The sequence below is a fragment of the Chaetura pelagica genome, unplaced genomic scaffold, assembly GCF_000747805.2.
Source record: "Chaetura pelagica isolate M959 unplaced genomic scaffold, ChaPel_1.0 scaffold286, whole genome shotgun sequence".
NCBI lineage: Eukaryota > Metazoa > Chordata > Aves > Apodiformes > Apodidae > Chaetura > Chaetura pelagica.
In genome coordinates, this window is record NW_009953573.1 from 297093 (window position 1) to 301984 (window position 4892).

Below are 4892 nucleotides of genomic sequence, written 5' to 3' on the forward strand. Positions count from 1 at the left end.
CGGGCCCTGGATGCCCCCGGCCCGCGCCGCGGGATGCTCGGGCTGAGCGCATCGCCCCCCGCAGCAGGAGCTGGGGCTGCCGGATCCTGAGGCGGCGGCATCACCTTCAGGCCCGTGAGCGATGTTCAGGCAGCGAGGGACATGGGCTAATTTCCAAAACCCTGCAGGACATCCTGAGCTCCCCGCAGTGTCAGTGGGAGCAGGAGCAGCCCCGGCTGAAACCCCGAGGGGACGAGGCCCAGCAAGGCGAGGCCCTGGAGCGGTAGGAACCCCGGGGGAGTGAGGGTGTGGGCACCATCTGTGCTAGTTCAGTGCCAGCCCAGGCTCAGGTGACCTCAGGGCTGCTCTGCTGTGTGGAGAGGGCATGGAGAGGTGCTGGGCTGTGTGGGTCAGGGCAGGGCACTGGGACAGTGGGCTCATACTCAGGAGGATGGAGGGCAGGAATAGGAGTAAGGACCGACTGGGCTTTGGTGGGGAGAACAACTCCCAGTCTGGGGCTGGGAGCTGCTCTTTGCACAAAGGGAACTGACTATGAGGATATAGGCAGAGGATGCTCAGGGTGCAAGATCACCCCACGGAAGCAGAGTTGTAAAATGCAGCAGAAGAACCAGCAAATACCAGTCAGGGATAAATCCAGATCTCCCTCTCTGAAGCACCAGTTCTATCAGATCCCCATGACCTGCTGAGCTTGCTGAAAATAAAACCACAGCCATTGAGCCCCCTGAAAACTCCTGAGGCTCTGCCACAAAGCTCTCCAGTCCCTATATCCCATGACCAGATGTCTACATAAGGGGACAAATGAGATGCCATACCTGGCACATCTCTAGGCACCTCATATTGCACCTCATATTGGGACAGGGTGGATGTGGTAAGAGCTGGGACACTCCCCTTTGCATCTGCCCCTCCGTTACCCTTCCTCTGCTGTCCCAGCACTACTCTGAGGACCAGTATTGCCTCCCAAAACAGATACACTCACTCCTCTGCTCGCTGTGTTGGGTGCTGGGGATGCTGTGCAGGCAGGATCCCTCCAGAGACAGGCTGGGGCTTCTGCAACAAGGCAGGGATCTGGCAGCAGTCCTCTCCACATGGGCTGTGAGAGTGAGAGGAAGAAGGCCATCCTTGAGGGATCCAGGTACTGACACCCCACTGCCACCAAGGGGAGAGCAGAGAGGAGTGCTGGGGACAAGGGACGTTCCTTTTCTGCTGTAGGTGATTCTGCTGTAGGAATGGGGTTGGACTAGATGATCTTCAGAGGTCTCTTCCAACCCTACCAGGGCAGAAGATGGTGAGTGGCACAGACATGGCCCTATGGCATCCACCCCAGAGCCATCTCCTTCAGTGCTGCTTTCCCTCATTCCAGTCTGGGCTTTGCCCTCCAGGGCCTCCTCTGCCTGTGGCAGCTTGTAATAGAGATGGCTGCCCTGGAGTCCTGGTCCTGCCCTGACAGCAAACTGTCCCTGGGAGGGGGTCTGCCCCAAGCCTGCACATCCTCTTCCCTCAAAGCCAGGCCCTACTGCTGGTCCTCCATGGCCCCAGCAGCCCCTTCTTGTAGGACCTGGCAGCTGTCTCATGCTCTGCATCCCAGGCCAACCCAATGCCCACCGTGCAGAGCTGGTGGTGCTGGGGAGGAGCACATCTGCGCCATGATGCAGGGCCCTGTGCCTTGCACCACCAGCCAGGGCAGCTCCTGGCTTTTTGGTCACCACTGCAGCCCCCTGCAGCCCCAGCCTCTACCCCTCAGAAGGAGCAGGGTGGCAGCATCGCTTTCTGAGGTGGGGAGCAGAGGTGGCCAGGAGCAGCATGCACAGAAAAGTCCCTCTGGGACTTACCTGCTCTGCAGAGCCCAGCGAGGTATTTGCATATCCCTCCCTGCACGGGTGGACATGGATGTGGACAGGCAGGGTAGACAGGCAGAGTTGGCAGGCAGAGGGGCAGGGTGGGCAGGCAGAGGTGCACGTGCCATTCTGTGTGCGTGGGTGCAATGGGGTGTGGGGGGAGGCTGCTGTGGGAGTGGTGCTGAGATGAAAAGTGCCTTGGTCAAGTGGTGTGTTCCTCCTCCATCTGCTCTTGATCTTCCTCATGCCCAGTCCATCTCTACAAGAGCCTCATGCCACATTTTCCACCAGCACTTTTTTCACGCTCTGGGTTTCCACTGGGCTGTGGCCTCCATGCTCTGTCTTCCTGCAAATGCATCTGTTTTGTCATGTCTCGGGCTGGTGGTGCTCCAGCAGAGGGGAGGAACAGGAGCCCCAAGAGTATGCTGGGGTCTCTTTGAGCCCCATCAGATGGATGGGGAAGCAAGAGGTCTCAGCAGATTTTTCTGCCACTCACTCAGAGTGTGGGCACACGCCTGCACCACATCTCTGCTTCCCTCCATCCTGGATGAGTGCCCATGGCCAGGACAGTCCCTTCAGTCTCCATCAGTGCTTTCTGGTAAGGAAAAGCCACAGGGGGTCAGGTGTGGTCCTCAGGGGCTCTGTCCTGCTTGACCTTGGTACATGGTAATGTGACAATGGAACAGGCTGCCCAGAGAAGCTGTGGCTGCCCCATCCCTGGAAGTGTTCAAGGGCAGGTTGGATGGGGCTTGAAGCAACCTGTCAGAGGTGTCCATGCCCATACAGGGCGTTGCATCTGGATGATCTTACAGGTCCCCTCCAACTCTAACCATTCTATGATTCTATGGTTGGCTGATAGAGCCAAACCAGTGACATGGGGAGTGGCAGAGGGAAAGTGTTGCTGTGTTTTCTGGGGTGTTTCCCTGAGCATGGATACCTCCATGCTGTCTTGCAGATGCAGAGAACATACAGTACCTCAGTGTCTCTGTTTCCTCCTCCTGCATGGTGCATGGTCTCACTGAGGCACAGGAGAGACCCAGGTCCCAGGCCAACCAAACAAGGTCACTTTGCAAAGAAAGTGCATTTTGATCCTTCACTGCAGCTTTAAGGAAGGTTTCATTAAGCAGGTAGAACCTGGCAGGAGGAAGAAAGGACCCAAATCCTTTAAAATGGCCATCAAGTCTCTGAAATCACACTGGACCAGAGATCTCTAAAACTGACAGCACACAGGAAGCTCTTTGCCTCCACAGAGGGTTTTTTCCACACCATTTTGCAGCTGGACCTTGTTTCTTGGATAACAATGTTTTGGTGAAAGGTTCCAATTTTCTTTGGGGAAAAAGGGCCAAATCCATCTCTCAAAGGCTGGTGTTGCCCTCCAGTCACTGTGCTCCTCGCCAGAGGAGCAGGACATGCCCTTGGTGCCTCTTGGGTACAGCAAGAGCCTCTGGACAGCCCAGCTCTGGGGATCAGAGCCCTGTTTCTCAACACCTTTGTGTGCTGCAAGGTTTTGTGGATGTTCCCTGGGTCCTACAAGGTCTGTAGAGGTCCAGCTCTCTCTGTCCACTTCATCACAGGTACCTGCCATTTGGGCAGGTTGGGGTGCACAGATGTCACCGACATGGCTCTGTGGTGTCTGCCCCACTGCCATGCTGAGCCTGTCCCTTCCTTGTCCCAGTTCCACAGGAATAAGGTGGTGAGGAGGCAGCAGATCTGTGCAGGGTTGGGAGCAAAAAGCAGGGAGGGCGACCCAGGAGATTGCATCTTGGCTGTATCCTCAGGGACCCCTCAAAGCCACCCAGATGGGAAGGGTGCCTAACTATACTTCGAGTGCAGATACAGTCCCAGCCTCAGCCTTGCTGAGGAAGGAAGCTTCTGCATTGTCTGACAGGCCACTATGTCAGGAAAGAACCTTTTTTGTTTACTCTGGTCCCTGTTGAGGGCATGTTTATGCAGCCACCTTGTTAAGTACTGAACTGCTGGTCATCTTAGGAAGGCTTCTCAGTCAGAAGACAGAAGTTGGGAGGGAAGGGCAGTGCAGGCGCTTGTTTGTCCTTGCTAGAGCTGTCTCTAGGCCCCTACAGCCAGCTGTGTCATCCCACAGAGAACAGGCAGCAATTCCTCAGTCCATCCTCACATCTGACATGTTCAGTCCAACTCTGGTATGCTGGGATCTGCTCACGAGATAGATGCTGGTGGTCCTTGTCTCCAGGGTAAGATTGCTCTGCTGCTGGCCATGCACTTTGCTCTGGAGCTTTGGCCCTCTGATCTGCCAGCTCTTGGGTAAAAGGTGACACTGACAGGGCCTCCCATGGGCCACCAGGGCTGTTTTCAGGATAAAATTCTGGCATCCCCTTGCCCACACATTCCTGCAAACACACAAGTACACACAGACATGCTCCTCTCCAGCAGAGTGACCAGCAGAGCTGGCACCTCCAGCCCAGGATGGCTCAGTCACCACAGAGGACTGGGCTGGGGGTGGCTGGGGCAGCAGCTCCAGGAGGAACCAGCAGGGTGGCAGGGGGCAGAAGGTGCTGTTGGACATGGGGTCCATGGTGGCTGGTGGAGACATGACAGGGTGGGTGCAGAGGAGGAAGGAAGCTGGTGTGTGTCTGCACAGGGCTGAGCAGTTACAAACAGGAAGAGCCCAGTGCTGTGGGCATCTGCAGGAGGGTGTGCAGTGCCCCAGGGCAGATCTGTCCCACCTAGGCCAGGGCCTCCAGGGACCCTCCTCCCCAAATACAGCCCCTGCCCTGCCCTGCCCTGCCCTGCCGGGGATGAGGAGCCCAGCATCTTCCTCAAGGGGCTCAGGGATGGCAACAGGGGCAAAGTGGTGTCAGGTGGCACCTACAGGGACATGGGGTGGTGGGATGGCAGGGCTGGCACAAAGACCACACTGCAGAGCTGGGCACGGAGATGCCAGGCCCTGAGTGCACCCCGGGCACGAGGACACAGCCAGACCAGCAGGGACAGGAGGACTCGTCCCGGCTGCCCGTGGGCCTGGAGTCCCCAGAGCAGCACCGCGGGCAGCCTCCCTCCTCGGGCAGCCTCCCTCCCTCC